Source organism: Cricetulus griseus, chromosome 2 (genome assembly GCF_003668045.3).
Source record: "Cricetulus griseus strain 17A/GY chromosome 2, alternate assembly CriGri-PICRH-1.0, whole genome shotgun sequence".
Classification (NCBI taxonomy): Eukaryota; Metazoa; Chordata; class Mammalia; order Rodentia; family Cricetidae; genus Cricetulus; species Cricetulus griseus.
The window spans coordinates 400,213,776-400,235,004 of NC_048595.1; the positions used below are offsets into that span (position 1 = coordinate 400,213,776).

The 21,229-nt window shown below is 46.7% G+C and overlaps 1 pseudogene; it reads left to right on the forward strand.

The window, feature by feature from the left end:
- Positions 1–13,663: 13,663 nt before the first annotated feature.
- LOC113833582 lies at positions 13,664–18,743 on the forward strand (annotated as a pseudogene).
- Positions 18,744–21,229: the final 2,486 nt, after the last annotated feature.

Genomic DNA, 21,229 nt, shown 5'->3' on the forward strand with positions numbered 1-21,229 from the left:
TCAATAAAATATTGGTTATCGAATCCAAGAACATATCAGAAAAATCATCCACCACAATCAAGTAGGCTTCATCCCCGGGATGCAAGGATGGTTCAACATACGAAAAACCATTAATGTAATCCACCATATAAACAAACTGAAAAAGAAAACTACATGATCATCTCACTAGATGCTGAAAAAGCCTTTGACAAAATCCAACATCCCTTCATGATAAAGATCTTGGAGAGAACAGGAATAACAGGAACATATCTAAACATGATAAACTCTATATACACCAAACCAATAGCCAACATCAAACTAAATGGAGAGAAACTCGAAGCTTTTCCTCTAAAATCAGGAACAAGACAAGGATGTCCACTCTCTCCATATCTCTTCAATATTGTACTTGAAGTTCTGGCTATAGCAATAAGACAAGAAAAGGGGATCAAAGGGATACAAATTGGAAAGGATGAAGTAAAACTTTCACTATTTGCAGACGACATGATAGTCTACATTAGTGACCCGAAAAACTCTACCAGGAAACTCCTACAGCTGATAAACACCTTCAGCAAGGTAGCAGGATACAAAATTAACTCAAAAAAAATCTGTAGCCCTACAGTATATAGATGATAAACTCAATGAGAAAGAAATCATGGAAACATCACCTTTCACAATATCCACAAGCAACATAAAATATCTGGGGGTAACACTAACCAAAAAAGTGAAAGACCTGTACAATAAGAACTTTGAGACTTTAAAGAAAGAAATTAAAGAAGATACCAGAAAGTGGAAAGATCTCCCATGCTCTTGGATAGGCAGAATTAACATAGTAAAAATGGCAATCCTACCAAAAGCAATCTACAGATTCAACGCAATCCCCATCAAAATCCCAACACAGTTTTTCACAGACATTGAAAGAACAATACTCAACTTTATATGGAAAAATAAAAAACCCAGGATAGCCAAAACAACTCTTTACAATAAAAGATCTTCTGGAGGCATCACCATCCCTGACTTCAAGCTCTACTATAGAGCCATAGTTCTGAAAACAGCTTGGTATTGGCACAAGAATAGACAGATAGACCAATGGAATCGAATTGAAGACCCAGATATTAACCCACGCACCTACGAACACCTTATTTTTGACAAAGGTGCTAAATCCATACAATGGAAAAAAGATAGCATCTTCAACAAATGGTGCTGGCACAATTGGATTCGGACATGCAGAAAATTGCAGATTGATCCTTACCTGTCACCATGCACGAAACTTAAGTGCAAATGGATCAAAGATCTCTCCATAAACCCAACCACACTGAATCTTCTAGAAGAGAAAGTGGGAATAACCCTTGAACAAATTCGCACAGGAGAACAATTCCTGAACATCACGCCAGAAGCACAGACACTGAGGTCTGCAATCAATAAATGGGACCTCCTGAAACTGAGAAGCTTCTGTAAGGCAAAGGACACAGTCAGTAGGACAAAACGACCACCCACAGAATGGGAAAACATCTTCACCAGCCCCACATCTGACAGAGGACTGATTTCCAAAATATACAAGGAGCTCAAGAAGCTAGCCACCAAAACACCATACAATGAAATTAAAAAGTGGGGTGCAGAACTAAACAGAGATTTTTCAACAGAGGAATCTGAAATGGCTGAAAGACACTTAAGAAAGTGCTCAAAATCCTTGGCCATCAGAGAAATGCAACTCAAAACAACTCTGAGATACCACCTCACACCTGTCAGAATGGCTAAAATCAAAAATACCAATGACAACCTATGCTGGAGAGGTTGCGGAGAAGAAGGAACACTCCTCCATTGCTGGTGGGAGTGTGAACTTGTAAGACCACTTTGGAAATCAGTATGGCGGTTGCTCAGAAAAATGGGAATCAATCTACCTCAAGATCCAGCCATTCCTCTCTTGGGTATATACCCAAATACTGCATGTCCATACAACAAGGACATATGTTCAACCATGTTCATAGCAGCATTGTTTGTAATAGCCAGAACCTGGAAGCAACCTAGATGCCCCTCAACTGAAGAATGGAAAGAGAAAATGTGGTACATTTATACAATGGAGTACTACTCAGCAGAAAAATGCAATGGAATCTTGAAATTCGAAGGCAAATGGATGGAACTAGAAGAAACCATCCTGAGTGAGGTAACCCAATCACAAAAAGACAAACATGGTATGTACTCACTAATATATGATTTTTAGACATAGAGCAAAGGTTTACCAGCCTATAATCCTCTTCCTCAAAGAAACTAGGAATCATGAATGACTCTGAGGGATAAATGGACCCCAGGAATGGGAAGTGGCATGAACTCCCGAGCTAATTGAGAGCATGAGGGAAGGGGAGTGGGTGCTGCCACAATAAGAGCACAAGAAGAAGAGGAGAGGAGAAGAAATGGAGGAGCAGATATATTGAGTTGGGGGAAGAATAGAGGAGAGAGAGCAGGATGAGAGATACCATATCAGAGGGAGTCACTATAGGTCCGAGAAGAGATCTGGAACTAGAAAGATCTCCAGAGACCTACAAGGATGACACGATCTGACAGTCCGGGCAGTGGAGGAGAGGATGGCCTAGAAGCCCTTCCCCTAGAATGAGAGTGATGACTACTCTCTATGCTATCCTAGAGTCCTCATCCAGTGGCTGATGGAAGCAGAGACAGACATCCACAGAAATACACTGAGCTGAAATCTGGAACCTAGTTGAAGAGAGGGAGGAATGAAGAACGAAGGGGTCTGTACCAGGTTGGAGAAACCCACAGAAACAGTAGGCCTGAAAAAGGGAAAGCATATCGACCCCAGACGCTCTTTGGGAGGCCAGTACGAGACTAATCCAGCCCCCTGATAATGGATGCCAATGGGGAGGCCCCTGCACTCCTGGGAGCCTCCGGAGGTGGACTGGCGTTTTGCCCTGGTGTGTGGAGGGACTTGGAGAGCCCATCCCACTTGAAGGGATGCACTCTGTCTCTGAACACATGGGGAGGGACATAGGCCCAGCACAGGAAGATTTGGTGGACTTGGTGGAGCCCCGGTTGGGGGCCCTACCCTGCCTGGGGAGTGGTGGGTGGATGGGGTGGGGGGTAGGTTGGAGGTGGGGGAGAAGGAATGGGGGTGAGGGGAGGGAGAGGGAGAGGGGAATTACATGTGAAACAAGCCTGTTCCCTAACTTGAATTAATAATAATAATAATAATAATAATAATAATAATAATAATAGTAATAATAATAATAATAGTAATAATAGTAAAAAGAGAAAAAAATTAAGAGAAACCATCAAGTCTTTTCTCTTTCTGAACAAATGAACAATTTAGCAATTAGATGAGACAGAATAACACAGAGGACATTACTTGTGAAGAGACAGGACATCCAAAGAGCTCTGTCTAGCCAGCTTAGCTAGAATAGAAATTTCTGTTTTGCCAAGGAAATGAGCCACAGGCCCTTGACCTCACTCACTCAAAGCTCTGAGATACTCACTCTGTGGTTCCAGCTTAGCACCCTTCCTACCACACTGACATGTAGGTGAGTGATATATGATTTACTCATTTCCCTCAAAGAACTACAGCTTCTACCACAGAAGTAGGATTTGCTGGCCAATCATGTTGTCTTTGAAGAGGCAAACTCCACAGAAAGACCTGTGATTGATCACACAAATGCACTATTGGATGGGAAGGAGGTGGCCAACTGGGTAAGTAAGGGGTTGGGTACATGGGTGTGTGTATATGGATGTGTACAGACAGATGGGTAGCTTGCCCCTGCTTGCCCCTGCCTCAGCCTACCTGCTGCTGCTTTGTCCAGAGGTCACAGATCTTCTCATAGGACTCTTTGCAGAGTCTCTTCGCCTCCTCACAGGATTCTTGCAGCAAAATCTTCTCCCTCTTCAGTTTTCTGTTGTCCTCTTTCAACATGGAGACTTTTTCCTTCAACTGTGTGCATTCACTCAGAAGCTGGCTGTGGAGGGTGCTTAATCATCACACACACAAAAGAGTCAAGCTCCATGTGCCCCTTATCTCTCCTAATACCACCATCCCTGCAAGGTCCCATTTCCTCAGACAGCCACAGGGTGGAGCCCAGAATAGCCATGCCAGCATCACTCAGGTGCTGGCCAAAGTCAGAGAACAGCCAAATTTCAGAAAGCTTCAAACTACTTCTGAAGACACTGACACCAAAAGGATCCCTGTACCTTTGAAATTGGATTCCCCCACCTGTATTTAACTGTTCATGGTATTGGGAAAACATCATCAGGCATAGGACAAACAGGCACTAGCAAGGATAGAAGATCCAATGAGAATACTTTCACCTATGTGTCCCTTAGAAACAGGCTCTGTAAGCTCAAAACAATACCACAGAGACCATTCATGGTGCAAACCATATTTTCTATCTAGAATCTTTGATAGCTGACAGAACATATTGGGAGGGGCTCTCAGAATCCTTGCCTTTAGGAGAACTCAAGCCTGGGAGGTACAAGTCTAAGAGCTATAAGACAGGCTTCTTGCTTAGCGGTAAACAGGCTAGAACCACAGCCCTCACATTGGTTCAAGGACAAAGAATGGCTGAAGCAGTCCTTCCCACATGCTAGGGTCCCATCCTAATCAGACACTCACCTATAGGAGTTGGTCTTTTCAGTCAGCACCTTGCACTTGCTCAAGGCCTAACTGATTTCCTTGGGGAATTTCTTCATATCTGACATCTCCTTCTGGCGCTCCATTTTCAGCATCTCAAGCTCAGAATTCAGCCTGTGGTAGGGCATGGCCCCAGGAGCAATGAAGCCCATGAACACAAGTCTCAGGGATCACATGTATTAAGGCTGTGTCTTGGACTACCCTAGCCCACGGGATGAAACATCCCCACTGCTATGGACTGGGACTTCCTGACTTCTATCAGACTTGCTATCCTGTCCCATGGCCATAAAGGGAGAGTGTCAAGAGGGAGGAGACATGGCTGCATGAGCTCCCTCAGAAGTCCTAACTGGAGAGACTAGCTGTCTAAGAAAGTCCGAGGAGTATGGGCCTATCTGAATTCTGTACTGACATGTCTCCTTCCTTCAGAATAGGGATTGTTTATCCTGTGTTCCTATTATTACAAGGATGCCAAGAACTCATAATCAGGATTTCCATTGACGACACACTATATCAGGATGGTTTATAAACTCCCAAGGGGATTCCAAAGAGACACCAAGGTGAGCACGAAGACTGAGAGTCCTGATGCTCAATGTTTATTTCCTTGGCCTTGACACTTATATCACATAAAAACTCTGAGACAGGCAAACCTCAGCCGTGCTACTAATTCTGACACACAGGAGCTGGAAGGACACATATACACGCTACCACACCCACAGTCCTGACACACACAAAAGGGAGCCTCTAGGGAACATAGAGAACACACCAGACACCATAGTACAAAGGAGATTTATTACCAAAGAGGGGAATGAATGAGATTGGAAAGACTATCTCTGGATCACACAGTAACTTACATCATGCAAATTTTTCTTTCAGCAGTGTGTTTTGAAGGAGAAGAGGGGAAATCTGTGTTAATGTAAGTTGGTGAAACCTGATTGGAAAGGTTAGCCAGTGTAGCCAAATAATGAATTTGGATTGCTGGACCTTGGTGTTTAGTCTCATTCAGAATGAGTCAATGATCAAATAAGAGAATGGAACTTTAGACAATCTAGGAATACAAACTAATGGTTTATATGGGAGTGTGAAGTGAAAAGGGAAAAATTTGCCATTGCCATATTTGCAATGATCAGGCCTGTTAGGTAGCCCTTCACACACATGGATCCATACACAATTAGGATTCCAAAGAAATGTACATAAGTGTCATTCTCTAAGACTACAAGAAACAAGATCACAGAGGAGCCAGGATGAGCTCCAGGCCTTCTAGTCCCACAGTGAGATAGGCCAAGAAGGACCAGGTTTTTCAAAGTGTTCCCAGAGCAACAAGCAAATAATCACCTAGTCAGCAGTGCCTTGGTGGCACAGGAAAATAATCACAGCACCCTGGAGGCAGAGGCAGGCAACTCTGTAAGTTCAAGGACAGCCTGGTCTAAAAACCTACATAGACAAACCTTGTCTTCAATACCAAAAAAAAAAAAAAAGAATAAGAAAAGAAAAAACTCATCCAGTCATTTACAAAAACCGTAAACTCACAGCACCCAGTATCTCTCAAAAGCCAATACCAGGGTAGGATTCTGGAAATACATGTTTTAAAGTCACACACTACTATCCTTATCCATACAATGTTATTCAGGCCACAGGTTCTGCTGTTCAAGAATGCAGAACAGACTGTGTCCCTATCTCATACTGCCCAGGCTTTAATTCTTTCTCACAGATGCACACACACACATACAAAAAAAAAAAAAAAAAAACTGGATGTAAGGGAGGGCACCCTGGGGGTGCATCCTCAAGTGACCTGAGGAATGCTGGAGCTGACACAGGAGGATTAAGACAATCACTAGAGAATGGGGCATGATGAATACCTGTTGTTCCAATCATTGCTGGTATAATGGGTCAGGATTACACTCAGTTCATCCCTCTCATATGTCATCTTCTTTAGCTGAAGGGTCAGTTCTTCCATCTTGTTCAACTCCTGCTCAGTGAGGAAGTAGCGTGTTGATGATGCCGTCCCAGAAGTCCCTGAAGGTAGATAAACACTTGAATTTGTAAAGCTGAATGCTTGAAGCCAAGAGAGATCATGTGGACTCTCAAGAAGCCGCCAGAGGAAGAGGAAATGCAGGGAAACCAGTAAAGACCTCAAAGATCACAGCAGCATGCATTCTTAAGCTGGATTCCATAAGCCATGTCTCTGTCTCCATCACCATGGATAGACAGGTGACTCAGGTTGTATTGCAGCCCCTCAGGACTTGGAAGGTATAAGACAGCCCAACTATGCTGGGTGGGAAATCTCAGCTCCTATCTCATGTGATGCAAGAAGGTCCTGCAGTCCCCAGTGCTTTCTGCCTGCCAGACCTGACAACCTGTATCCAGGACTAAAAGCAGCTGAATATGTCAGACCTGGGTGCATGGATGGGGAGATTCCCTCCCTGGGATTCACATCAGACATCCATGGAGCCTACACTGATCCAGTGAAGTTGAAGGGCAGGAGCACCCTACCTTGACAACTCATAGAGATTCTGTGACTCCTGCTAGCATTCTTTGCCACGTAGAATTATATTAGTGAGGACCCAGCTCAGCAGCTGCAGCCTTGACCATCCTGGTTCTCTGCCAATCTAATCATCACAAATCCTCCACTCTGGGTCTGTTCTTTAGGAACACATCGAAGCACCATTGACTCATTGCTCAAATGATCCCAGCTTCTGAACCCCAATTCTAGGAGATCCAATTTTAGCCTCATCTTCATCTAAGAAAACCAGATATCTCTCAGCCAACCAGTGTGCTCAGTCTTGCCAACATTTCTATTGCAAGACCCTATAAGCAGTTAACGAATGCCCCAAGGGCCGTTGGTGTTGCCACAACACTAGTGACTTCATAGAAGATTCCAAGAGATCTCCAGGTTACAGTAGAATGTCCACACATGGGTACTTTTAGGATATTTGCCAACAGTCATCACCTATCTGGTGACTTGCTCTTCCCCATTTCACCAAAATCCAAGGTGCCATTTCAAGGAGCTTTCCCTGAGACACAGGGGAAGCCCTTCAGCACCTCATCCTTTCACTCCAGAGGTCTCCCTGATTCTTTAGAATCTTGTTCATTCTGATTCATTAGCTCATCTTGTGTGGATGTCAAGACTTCCTTTTCCATCATAGCCCAGGAATGGTTCGTCCCATCCTTAAGATGGCTAATCAATAAGAAGCAAGATAAAGTATGCTAAGAAATTAGCTCAGGGTGATGGGGAATGATCAGTTACCTGAAGTGATTAGGAACATCAGGGAGGATCCACAGGGCTGTTTCATGTATGAGGTGGTTGGGGATTGTGGGTGTCAGGTCATAACAATGGTAAGTCACATAGATAATGAAGAAAAATTTGTCAAAAGCTTCAAGAATATACTTTTCCGCCATGATTATGTTGGCAAGGGTATGATCAACTGTTGACAGGTAAGGACTGAGCATCCCCAGGAAAGCTAGCAGACACCAAGAACAAACACTTAGAGGAAGAATAATGGCCCAATCCTTCACTTGAGTTAGATGACTGGATAGTGAGAGGGTTGAGATTCATAAACTTAAGGTTCACTGCCATGAAGAAAAATTGGTGGCTCCTGTCCTGCAAGTGGTTGTGAGGGAAAACGTGAGAACCTCCAGCTTTGTCCAGGGAAATTTGTTCTCCCTGTTAATAGTGACACACAACCAGAGAAATCCAGTGTGGGTGAAGTGCAGGGCTGGCCCTGAAACCACTTTAGTCCCTCTGAGTTTCCTTCCCACACAGAGTGAATGCAGAGGGCCCCCAGCACAGCAGCTGAAGCCTTGACCATTCACGGCTCTCTGCCAAAGAAACCATCAGAAATCCTTCAATCTGGATCTGCCCTTTAGGAACTGAGTAAAGAAGAAGAAGGCCACTGCTTCCTACAAACTCCCACCTCCTGAGCACTAACCCTGAAAGGTTCAGATGAAGCCTTCCTCCTTCAGGAACCTGTCCATCCCTTGCCCAGGAGTCACTGTGCATTCCCCACAGCCATTTATTTGTTGATGTATGGCACAGAGATTGAAGGTTACCTTCCTCCTGCCTTCCTCTGGTATTCCTTTGCCTTCCATCCAGGTCTCCAAAGCAGCCTGTTCAATCTTGTCAACATGTCTGTGCCTGAAACACGTAGGTACTGAATCAATGCCCGCAGAGCAGTTAGTGTTACCACAACGCTGGTGACATCACAGAGAATGCCAGTGCTCTCCGGGATACAATAGAATGCCCAGGCAGGGACTGCTCATGTCATATGGTCCAGCTATTGCTAACTACCTCACCCAAAAGTGACCTAAATCCAATGTGTCATTTCCCGGAGCTTCCATGGGGTCACTGGGAAGCCTGTAGCCACAACCACCTTCTAAAGACTGAAATCTAACTCTCTGCTTCATTGGAACCTTTTTATGTGAGAAGTTGAAAGCTCACTTTCCAAGCACTACTCAGGGATGGCTTTTCCCGGCTTTAAGATGCACATTCAACTAAGATGATAAATAAATGATGCTGAGAAATTAGATCATGATAATTAGGAGGAGGACATGGGATTAGTGGCACAGTTCAACATGACTATTTTTGAGACATAGCCTGGCCTGGAAGTTGCAGTGTGGTCAGTCTTCAACTCTGTCTCAGTTCCCAAGTGCTAAGATCACTGGAATGTGTTACAGTTCCCAGGAACTTTTCTGTGTTTCTAAATGTTCAAATATCCAGAAAGACCCTAATCTAAAATGCATGTACCCCCAGGCGTTGGATCTTTGCAAACCCAGGAGCCAGTGTTTTTTGCTCTGAGGCCCAGATGTGAAAGGTGTCCTGTGCTAGATGGAGTGTCCCAATGTGTGACGTCACTGGGGGTGTTACCACACAGCAGAGCTGATTAAGGCTGCACACCTAGGATTCAGAGTCAAACTCATTCAGAGCCTTACACTAGGTCCCTGATGATCCCACCATCCTTGGTCCTTGGATGGCTCCCTCCACAGGTCCTTAATCTGACCTTTCTTCCTAGTCTGTAAATCAACTAACTGCCTTGCAAAGCAGACTTGGAGCCTCAGTCACCCTATGGCAGGAGAGTTAGGAGCCTAAGGCTAGGCTAGATTCCATAGGGTGATACTGGTTAGTTGTTATATTTGTTGTTTGTTTATTTTTGGGTTTTTGAGTGATTTTCTCCTTTCTTTTGGCATATGAGACTAGCATATGACTCAGCTGTCTCATGAATTTGTAAATAAACAGGCAGGACATTGATGCCTTCCAGGTCGCATGGCTCCTGGGTTAGAAATTGCTCTTGTTAATGCCAGTGAAATCTGAATGTAAGTTAGATTGACTTTTGCCAAATGAGAACAATACCGAATAAGGTAGCTTAGGAAATATCTTGTTCTATGCACAGTGTTAAAGTTAAGAATAACTGTGTCAAAATATTGAGCAAATTAATCACCTAAAACTATCATCTAAACCCTTCGATGAATTCAAAGGATACTTTTTGGTCCTTTTCTAACCTGTTTTCATGATGTAATTGCATCATTACTCTTTTTTTTGTCTGTTTTTTTTTTAATTTGAATTAGAAACAAGATTGTTTTACATGTCAATCCCAGTTCCCTCTCAATCCTCTCCTCCTCTAACCCTCCCCAACTAAATCCCTACCTATCACTTATCCTTTGTGTTCCCCAGAGAGGGTGAGCCTTCCACAGGGGGCCATCAAGGTCTATCATATCCTTTGGGATAGGGCCTAGGCCCACTCCAGTGTGTCTTGGCTCAGATAGTATTCCTCTAGCATCATTATTCTTCATATATGATCTCACCATATGAGGTCACCATGCTGACCTCCAATTTACAAAACAATCTGTATTAAAACCTTAAATGGTTTTTGCTACATTTCATATTTCTTTCAGGGCCTAAGAATGTATCATGCCTGAGGGCCTGGGTTCAATCCTCAGCGACCCCCTAACCTTGATCCCTTCTCTATGGCTGTTATCTTCTACCTCAGCCTCCTGAACCCTGAGATGACAGGTGTGGGCATCAGGCCCAGGGAACTGTAACCACTGATGTTCTGGTGTATGCAACTAGTCCTGTGTACAATTCACCTACTTGTTAAATTGTAGCTAGGTCACACATAGAACTTTCTTCCACTTTAATTATTCACCAGGCATTTCCCAATGAACATACCCAGTAAACCCATGGCTTGCAGACCATGTCTCCATCACTGTCCAGCTTAAGATTCTCAATCCTATGAACTCTAGTCTGTCTACATTGATCAGAGTCCAGTTGCCCTGGCAGGGGGGTTTCTACTCTTCCAGGGGCTCAGTAGCAGTGCAGCTTGGTAAGAGTTAAGGGACTATGGATGCTGTGTCTGGTGCCTTCTCTCTTCAATCCCTGCTGTATACCTTTAAGAGAGGAGGAGAGAGTGGGAAGGTGGCATGCTTAGACTCTACTCTGTCTAGAGTTGCCAGAGATAGGCCTGGAGCTTGAAGTGCCTGCAGTGCAGCAGAGCCCTCTGACTGGGACATGGCCAAGGAGTCCACATAGGGTTCTCTGGGGGAACAAGAGGCACCATGGCCCAGGATTGCAAATGAGGTTCTGCTGGCTCTGCTTTCCCCCTGCTCCCGGTCAGGTTGCTGCACAAGTTATCCTGCTTGCCCAGCAGCAGAGGATCAGGTCTGCCACTCCCCTGTCCAGGCAGGCAGTTGGGAGCTGTCTCTTCTTCAGGTCTCCAAGTAGACCCAGCACTGGGATCCAAGGTGGATATCCTGTGGCCAATGATCCATCCAATGCCCTGCCAAGCCTACCTATGACCTACTCCCTTGTCCTGTCACCATTTCCCAGATAGGAGAGCCCCAACATGCCCTGGCTACCAGCTGGGTCAGGAGACCCTGATTCCTGGTCCTGAACCAGGAGCTGTACTGCATGATGTGAATAATATCTCCCCCAAAACTCCACACCTGACCTGGAGGCTCTGGCCTTGGTGCCAGGCTGAGCAGGCCGGGCCTCTGCTGGGGTCCCATGGCCTCTGCTCTCTTCTGTAAGTTCAGTGCTATAGCCCAAGTATCTCAGAGAATGGGTGTTAGCCATTCCCTAGGCATTCATTCACCAGCATCTGCTCTTGTGCCAGGTCCTGAGTTGGATAAGACCCAGAGGGGACCAGATTGAACTCTCCATTGCCCAATTTGCACACTGAGCCCCCACTGTACCCTGGGATGCCAAGTTGAGGAAAACCAGTGTTCATAGGGCTAACCATATAAAGCAAGGCTGGTTTCAGCAGTCCTGAGCTTGGGAGCTGATGTGTGAGAATCTGTGGTGTTATTATATGAGCAAGTACAGTACAGCCCAAACAGATGCTCTGCTTTCAGCATGTGACCCTGGGCCTTGACCTCCTCACTCCCTTTGGAGGATCTGTGCCTTGTTGTGCATTGGGGTGTAGCTTTGGGAGACATACTAAAGACCTTAGATGTGCTTCCTATTGCTCTGTGGGGCTGTGTCTGAAGTTGCTGGGTAGGGTACATTTCAGCAAACTGTGATAGTTCCTATTGAAGACTTCTAGTCCACCTGTTGAAAATCCATCATACTGTGTGTGAATAGATGGCTCAATGGTTAAGAGCATTTATTGCTCTTGAAATGGACCCAAGTTCAGTTCTAAGCACCTCCATGGGAATTCACACCCATTGATAACTCTAGTTCCAGGGGATCTGATGCCATTTTCTAACCTCTGTGAGCACCAAGCACACACATGGTACACACACACACACACACACACACACACACACACACACACAAACACACACACACACACACACACACACACACATGCTCACGCTGACACATACCTACAGGTGAGCTAAACATACACATAAAATAAGATGAATTAATCTAATTAAAAATTTTATGAGGGGAGTCAGAGTCAAGAGAGGTAAAGGGTCCTTCATTGAATTAAGGGCAGGAATGTGAACTCTAGAAACCAGGGCTTGGGAATTGGAGTCTTCTGAGAAAACACCAGCAACTTACCAAGAATGCTGTGAGATACCAGACTTCCAGAAAGGAACGCAGATCAGGAGTATGCATTGAAGAGTAAAAAAATTACTAGCTGTCTATAAGAACATGGGCTCGTCACCTTGGGGGCTCCCGTCCCCTGCAGCTTGCCACTCCTGGAACTCTCATTAAAAAAACAAACAAACAAACAAACAAACAAAAAACAGCTCCTGGAATAACCACAGGATGTCCCAACGACCTCTGTGAAAAGTTCAAATGCCCCAGGTGTGTCCACATAGTTTAACTGATGAGTAAATATGTAACTTTGGGCTTCCCCTATTTCCTCCTTAGTCCTCCCCCCCTCCTTTGTGGTTCCTGCCTTTATGAGTAAATGTGTAACTTTGGGCTTCCCCTATTTCCTCCCTAGTCCCCCTCCCCTCCTTTATGGCTTTTGCCTTTATAAGCTTGTCACAAGTTTGTGTCCGGGTCAAACTCCTCTGAGCCTCGACCCCAGCATGCTGGCTTGAGATCTCATTCAATTCCTTTTTCAATAAACTTCTTCGTGTGATTGCAGCAAGTCCAGTCTCGGTGCCTCACTGGGTGCGCGCTATTCCCGAGATTTGAGTGAGGTTCTCCCTTCGGGGGGTCTTACATTTGGGGGCTTGCCCGGGATTTGCATGACCACCCAGGGGTCCTAGACCCACTTGGAGGTAAGAATTTTTGTTCTGTTGTGACTCTTTGTTTGTGGCCTGTTCAAAAATCTGGTGCGATCGCAGTTTCGTTTTCGCAAACACTCTTTAGAGGCCGCTCTCCAGGAGGAGGAGCAGAGTGGATGGGGATAGACGTGTCCAGGTGTCCACCGTTTGTTCGCCCTGGGAGACGTCCCGGGAGGACAGGAGGAGGACCAGGGACGCCTGGTGGACCTCCACGGAAAAGGTCGGGAGATAAGTTTTCTCCTTGACAATCTGTGTCAAAGGGCCATTTCCCAGCCGCCTGATTCCTTTCAGAATTACTGGTCCACTCAAGGTCGACAGCTCGTTTTGCTTTCTTGTCTTTCTGTTGTGGTGATTGCTTTTATCATGTGTGTAATAGAGGTAGACATGGAACAGACTGTGACGACCCCACTAACACTGACCCTGGACCATTGGATGGAAGTTAAGACTTGGGCTCATAATCTTTCTGTCGAAGTCAGAAAAGGACCTTTGCGGACTTTTTGTTCTCCCGAATGGCCAAGTTTCAGTGTAGGATGGCCTTCGGGGGGAACTTTTAATCTATCTGTTATTTCCGCTGTCAAGCGAATTATTTTTCAGGCCACAGGAGGACACCCTGATCAGGTTCCATACATTATCGTGTGGCAGGACCTAGTCCAAAACCCGCCACCCTGGATGAAACCTTGGACATCGCGAATAGGGACTGCAACGGTTGCCGTGGCGGCACTGAAAGTGCCTCCTTCAGATTTGCCAGCGTCTGATCCAACAGCTCCCCTGAGGATCTATCCTGAAATTGATGATGTCTCCCTCCTTGACCACCCTCCTCCCCCATATCCTCAACCCGTTCCTCATGCAGCCCCACAGGTCCCAACAGACTCCCTGACGGCCTCCGAAATAGGGCCAGCGGCCGGGACTCAAAGCTGCCGGGGCCGCAGCGCAGAGGGATCTCGCGCAGGACCTGATTCCACCATTGTGCTACCATTACGAGCTTATGAACCTGCCCCAGCTCCAGGGGAATTAGTCCCCCTGCAGTATTGGCCATTTTCGTCAGCGGATATGTACAACTGGAAAACTAACCACCCCTCTTTTTCAGAGAACCCCTCAGGCTTGACGGGACTCCTCGAGTCCCTGATGTATTCTCATCAGCCCACTTGGGACGACTGTCAACAACTCTTGCAGGTCCTCTTTACGACTGAAGAAAGAGAGAGGATCCTTCTAGAGGCCAGAAAGAATGTTCCAGGAACAGATGGGACCCCCACCAATCTCCCTAATCTTATAGATGCCGCTTTTCCCTTGGTCCGCCCTGACTGGGATTACAACTCTGCGGAAGGTAGGGGGCGTCTCACGGTCTACCACCGGGCTCTAGTGGCAGGTCTCAAGGGGGCCGCGTGGCGACCCACCAATTTGGCAAAGGTAAGAGAAATCTTACAGGGTCCAGTAGAGCCACCCTCTGTCTTCTTAGAACGACTGATGGAGGCATATAGGAGATATACCCCATTTGATCCCTCCTTGGAGGGACAGCAGGCGGCTGTAGCCATGGCTTTTATAGGACAGTCGGCCTCAGATATCAAGAAAAAGTTGCAAAGATTAGAGGGGCTCCAGGATTATACATTCAGGATTTAGTAAAAGAGGCAGAGAAAGTTTATCACAAGAGAGACACCGAGGAAGAAAAATAAGAAAGAAAAAAAAGGGAGGCAGAAGAGAGGGAGAATCGGCGGGATCGCCGCCAGGAGAGGAATTTGACTAAGATTTTGGCCGCAGTAGTAGGCAGAGAAAGGTCAGAGAGAGGACAGTCAGGTTACCTGGGCAACAGGGCAAAAAGACCCCCGGGGGGACAGAGACTGCAACTTGAAAAAGACCAATGTGCATACTGTAAAGAAAAAGGACACTGGGCCAGGGAGTGCCCCCGAAAGAAACAAAAGGGCCCCAAGATGTTGGCCCTCGAGGAAGATTAGGGGAGTCAGGGCTCGGTCCCCCTCCCCGAGCCTAGGGTAACTCTCTCTGTGGAGGGGAACCCCGTTAATTTCTTAGTAGATATGGGGGAGGAACACTCAGTTTTGACTAAACCGTTAGGGCAGTTAGGATAAAAAAAAAACCCTGGTCATAGGAGCGACTGGGAGCAAACTTTACCCTTGGACAACCGAAAGAAGTTTAGAAATTGGAAAAAGCCAAGTAACTCACTCTTTCCTTGTGATTCCTGAGTGCCCTGCGCCCCTTCTGGGAAGGGACTTGTTGACCAAATTAAAGGCTCAGGTCCAGTTCACCCCGAAGGGACCAGAAGCCACCTGGGGGGAAGCCCCTATAACATGCTTAGTTCTAAGTCTAGAAGAAGAATATCGCCTCCATGAACCCAAAACTGGGGTTTTGCTCCCTAAAGAATGGCTGACAGCTTTTCCAGAGGTTTGGGCAGAGCGGACTGGAATGGGGCTGGCTAAGCAAGTGCCACCAGTTATAGTGGAGCTAAAAGCGGCTGCCACCCCGTCTCAGTCAGACAGTATCCCATGACTCAAGGGGCTAAAGAAGGCATTCGACCACATATCCAGAGACTGTTACAACAAGGTATACTGATTCCCTGCCGGTCCCCTTGTAATACCCCCTTCCTGCCGGTACGTAAGCCTGGAACCAATGATTATCGACCTGTCCAGGACTTGAGAGAAGTCAATAAATGAGTACAGGACATTCACCCAACCGTGCCCAACCCTTACAACTTGCTGAGTTCCTTACTGCCTGAACGATCCTGGTACAACATTCTGGATTTGAAAGATGCCTTTTTCTGTCTCAGGTTACATCCGAATAGCCAACCCCTATTCGCTTTTGAATGGTGAGATCCCGAAGGAGGACATACGGGTCAACTGACCTGGACTAGGTTGCCACAGGGGTTCAAAAATTCACCGACTCTTTTCGATGAAGCGCTCCATCATGACCTTGCACCCTTCAGGGCACGGAACCCCCAGATTTCTCTCTTGCAGTATGTAGATGATTTACTGCTTGCAGCCTCAACCCAGGAACTGTGCCTCGACGGGACCAGAAAGCTCCTAAAGGAATTGGGTGAGTTGGGGTACCGGGTGTCCGCCAAGAAAGACCAGTTATGCCGCTCGGAAGTGACCTACCTAGGATACACTCTCTGAGAAGGGAAGCGGTGGCTCACTGAAGCACGGAAAAAGACTGTGATGCAGATCCCGACCCCCACCACCCCTCAACAAGTACATGAGTTTTTGGGAACTGCGGGTTTCTGTAGACTCTGGATACCGGGGTTCGCCACGCTGGCGGTCCCTCTGTACCCACTCACTAAAGAAAAAGTCCCATTCACCTGGACGGAGGAGCACCAAAGGGCCTTCGATAAAATAAAGACTGCTCTGCTCACAGCCCCCGCGTTGGCCCTGCCAAATCTGACTAAGCCTTTCACTCTATATGTTGATGAGCGGGCTGGAGTGGCTTGGGGAATTCTGACTCAGACCCTGGGGCCCTGGAAGCGGCCGGTGGCCTACCTATCTAAAAAGCTAGACCCCATCACCAGTGGGTGGCCCTCTTGCTTGAAAGCCATTGCTGCAGTAGCCCTCCTTGTAAAAGACGCCGATAAGCTTACCCTGGGTCAGCATATGACTGTAATCGCCCCCCATGCTTTAGAAAGTATTGTGTGGCAGCCCCCTGACCGCTGGATGACAAACGCCCGGATGACACATTACCAGAGCTTGTTGTTAAATGATCGGATAACCTTCGCTCCTCCTGCTATTCTTAACCCAGCCACCCTGCTCCCCAAAGCAGAGGACTCTACCCCAGTGCACGATGCACTGACGTCCTGGCTGAAGAGACCTGGACCAGGAAAAACCTGACCGACCAACCTTGGCCGGGTGTGCCTAACTGGTATACAGATGGCAGCAGTTTTGTAGTAGAAGGTAAAAGAAGGGCGGGAGCAGCGGTGGTGAACGGAAAGCAGGTAATTTGGGCTAGCAGTCTCCCAGAAGGAACCTCCGCTCAAAAAGCTGAGCTCCTGGCATTGACTCAAGCTCTGCGTCTGGCAGAAGGTAAGGCTATCAACATTTACACCGACAGCCATTATGCCTTCGCCACGGCTCACATTCCTGGAGCCATCTACAGACAGAGGGGCTTACTCACCTCAGCAGGAAGAGACATTAAAAACAAAGAAGAAATCCTGGCCCTCCTAGAAGCCATACATCTTCCACAAAAATTAGCCATCGTCCACTGCCTGGGACACCAGAAGGGGACTGACCCAGTCACAAAGGGGAACCAGGTGGCTGATCTAACAGCAAAGCAAGCTGCCCAGGGAGCGGTAGTGCTGGCGGAAGAAACTGGAACCCCACTAGAACCCCCACAAGCCAGCTTCATCCATCCCAGCTTCATCTATCCCTATAAAGATTATGATTTAATCAAAGATATGACCCGTGCAGGAAAAGCTCGGATGTTCAGTTTCAGTGGACTGGCAAAAACCAAAGATGGACGAATCATTCTGCCCTCTAAAGAAGGACAAGATAATGTGAGACGAATACACCAGCTGACTCATCTTGGAAACGAAAAACTTAAGCAATTAATCAAAGGTTCTAAATATTATGTTCTAGGATTAAATACAATAATAAAAGAGGTAATAGAGTCATGTCAAGCCTGCACCTTGACCAATGCTGCCCGACTGTTCAAAGAACCCGGAAAAAGAATGAGGGGAGATCGGCCGGGAATTTATTAGGAGGTAGACTTCACTGAAATTAAGCCAGGAAAATATGGTAATAAGTACCTTCTAGTTTTTATAGACACTTTTTCAGGATGGGTGGAAGCCTTTCCCACGAAGTCTGAAACTGCTCAAATGGTAACCAAGAAGATACTGGAAGAAATCCTGCCCTAGTTTGGGATCCCCAAGGTAATTGGTTCAGACAACGGGCCGGCTTTTGTTGCCCAGGTAAGTCAGGAGTTGGCCACCCAACTGGGGACTAATTGGAAATTACATTGTGCTTACAGACCCCAGAGCTCAGGACAGGTAGAAAGAATAAATAGAACCCTAAAAGAGACCCTTACTAAATTGGCTATTGAGACCGGCGGCAAAGACTGGGTGACCCTCCTCCCCTTTGTGCTCCTTAGGGTCCAAAACACACCTGGACGTTTCGGCCTTACCCCTTACGAAATCCTACATGGGGGACCGCCCCCCTTGACTGAGTCAGGCGGGATATTGGATCCTTGCACTCACTCTCCCTCCTCCTCTGCTCTGTTTACCCACTTAAAGGCCTTAGAAGTTGTCAAAACACAGATCCGGGATCAGATCAAAGAAGCCTACACTCCAGGGACCACCAAGGTGCCCCACCGATTCCAGGTCGGAGACTCAGTCTTGGTCAGACGACATCACGCTGGCACGCTTGAGCCTCAGTGGAAAGGACCCTATCTAGTGCTGCTGACTACCCCCATGGCAGTAAAGGTAGACGGGATTGCTGCCTGGATCCACGCTTCCCACATAAAAAAGGCACCCAGTCAAAATGAAAACAACCGCGAAAATAATTGGACAGTGGCAGCCAGTGACAATCCTCTTAAGTTGTGCTTTCGCTGTAGCCCCAACCTTGGGGAATAACCCTCATGTTCCCCAGAAATTGACATGGGAAGTGCTTAATGAAGAAGGCGACATCGTGTGGTCAAAAACCGCAGTGCACCCCCCTTGGACTTGGTGGCCTGATCTTGCACCTGATATCTGTAAGTTAGCTGCCGGTTCCCTGGCCTGGGATCTTTCTAATTATGACAATTTAGATAAGCCACCCCCGGAGGAACAATGTGTCCCTCATGGTATAGAGAGCACATTGGGATGTTCTGGACAATTTATTCGAGCCAACCTCCAGGCAGCAGACTTCTACGTCTGCCCCGGGCAGGGACATAACAGAAATGAAGAGACAATGTGTGTGTGTGGGGGGGGGCATCAGGTTATTTCTGTGGTAAATGGGGATGTGAGACCACAGGAGAAGCCTACTGGAATCCCTCCTCCTCCTGGGATCTGATTATAGTAAAAAAGGGTCGTAAGCCGGAAGAGCCAGAAAAAGGAGAGAGAGACACATCTAAATACCCGACTTATAAGACTGGATGTGCTCCTGGAGCCTCGGGTGGCCCTCAGGGGCTATGCAAAGGCAGCTATTGCAACCCTCTGAATATTAGTTTCACAGCACGGGGAAAACAAGATCGCCAATGGGTAAAAGGCAACCGCTGGGGGTGGAGAGTCTATACTGGGACGGGAGACCCTGGGTTCGTTTTCGCTATCAGGATAAAGATAGAAGAGTCCAGCCGCACAACCCGTAGTCCCCAATCCGGCGCTTGATAACCCCCTACCCAGGCCTGAGAGACTTCCTAGTCTCACCCCATCACCAAAGGCCCCTTCCAGCTCTAATCCAATCACATCCCTCCTCCCCCCTATGAGAACCGAGGATTGCCTGTTCAATCTGCTCGATAGTGCGTTCGTCGTTTTAAACCGCACAAACCCCACTGCTACCCAATCTTGCTGGCTGTGCTTTGCTTCTAATCCCCCTTATTATGAAGGAATAGCTCAAATGCAGAGCTATAACGTTACTTCTGACCATTCACATTGCCCCTGGGGGAGCCAACGGAAGCTGACCCTTTCAGCGGTATCAGGCACTGGACTATGCATAGGCAAAGTGCCTACCAGACACCAGCCCCTCTGTAACGTAACTGTTGACACCCTGACAGATGGCCAAAATCAATATCTAGTACCCCCCCCAGATACTTGGTGGGCCTGTGGCACCGACCTGACCCCCTGCTTGCATACTTCACTTTTTAACAGTACTAGGGACTTTTGTATTTTGGTCCAGCTGGTGCCTAGGGTCATTTATCATGATGATAGTTCATTTATAGATAAATTTGATCACCGTACTCGTTACAAGAGGGAACCTGTTACCCTGACCTTAGCTGTCTTGTTAGGACTAGGAGTAGCGGCAGGGGTTGGAACTGGAGTATCTGCCCTCGTCCAACAACCGTACTACTATAATGAACTTAGAGCGGCTATGGATGCAGACCTGAGGCGTTGGAGCAGTCCATAACTAAACTAGAAGAGTCATTAACTTCACTGTCAGAGGTAGTGCTACAAAACAGAAGGGGATTAGACCTGCTTTTTCTTAAAGAGGGAGGGCTCTGTGCTGCCTTAAAGGAAGAATGTTGCTTTTATGTAGATCATTTGGGTGTCATCAAGGACTCCATGACAAAGCTTAGAGAAAGGCTAAAAAACAGGAAAAAAGAAAGAGAAGCATACCAAGGATGGTACGAAAATTGGTTTAATCGGTCACCTTGGTACTCTACTCTGGTCTCCACCTTGGCCGGGCATTTAATCATTTTGATGCTGATCCTAACCTTCGGGCCATGTATTCTCAATAGGCTGGTGACATTTATAAAAGAAAGAATAAGTACTGTCCAGGTAATGGTCTTAAGACAGCAGTATCAGATATTACAAGAAACTGAGAGATCGCTCTAAGATTAGAGCTATTTACAAGAAGAAGTGTGGAATGAAGAGTAAAAAAATTACTAGCTGTCTATAAGAACATGGGCTCGTCACCTTGGGGGCTCCCGTCCCCTGCAGGTGGCCGCTCCTGGAACTCTCATAAAAAAAAAAAAAAAAAAAACAGCTCCTGGAATAACCACAGGATGTCCCAACGACCTCTGTGAAAAGTTCAAACGCCCCAGGTGTGTCCACATAGTTTAACTGATGAGTAAATATGTAACTTTGGGCTTCCCCTATTTCCTCCCTACTCCTCCCCCCCTCCTTTGTGGTTCTTGCCTTTATGAGTAAATGTGTAACTTTGGGCTTCCCCTATTTCCTCCCTAGTCCCCCTCCCCTCCTTTATGGCTTTTGCCTTTATAAGCTTGTCACAAGTTTGTGTCGGGGTCGAAGTCCTCTGAGCCTCGACTCCAGCATGCTGGCTTGAGATCTCATTCAATTCCTTTTTCAATAAACTTCTTCGTGTG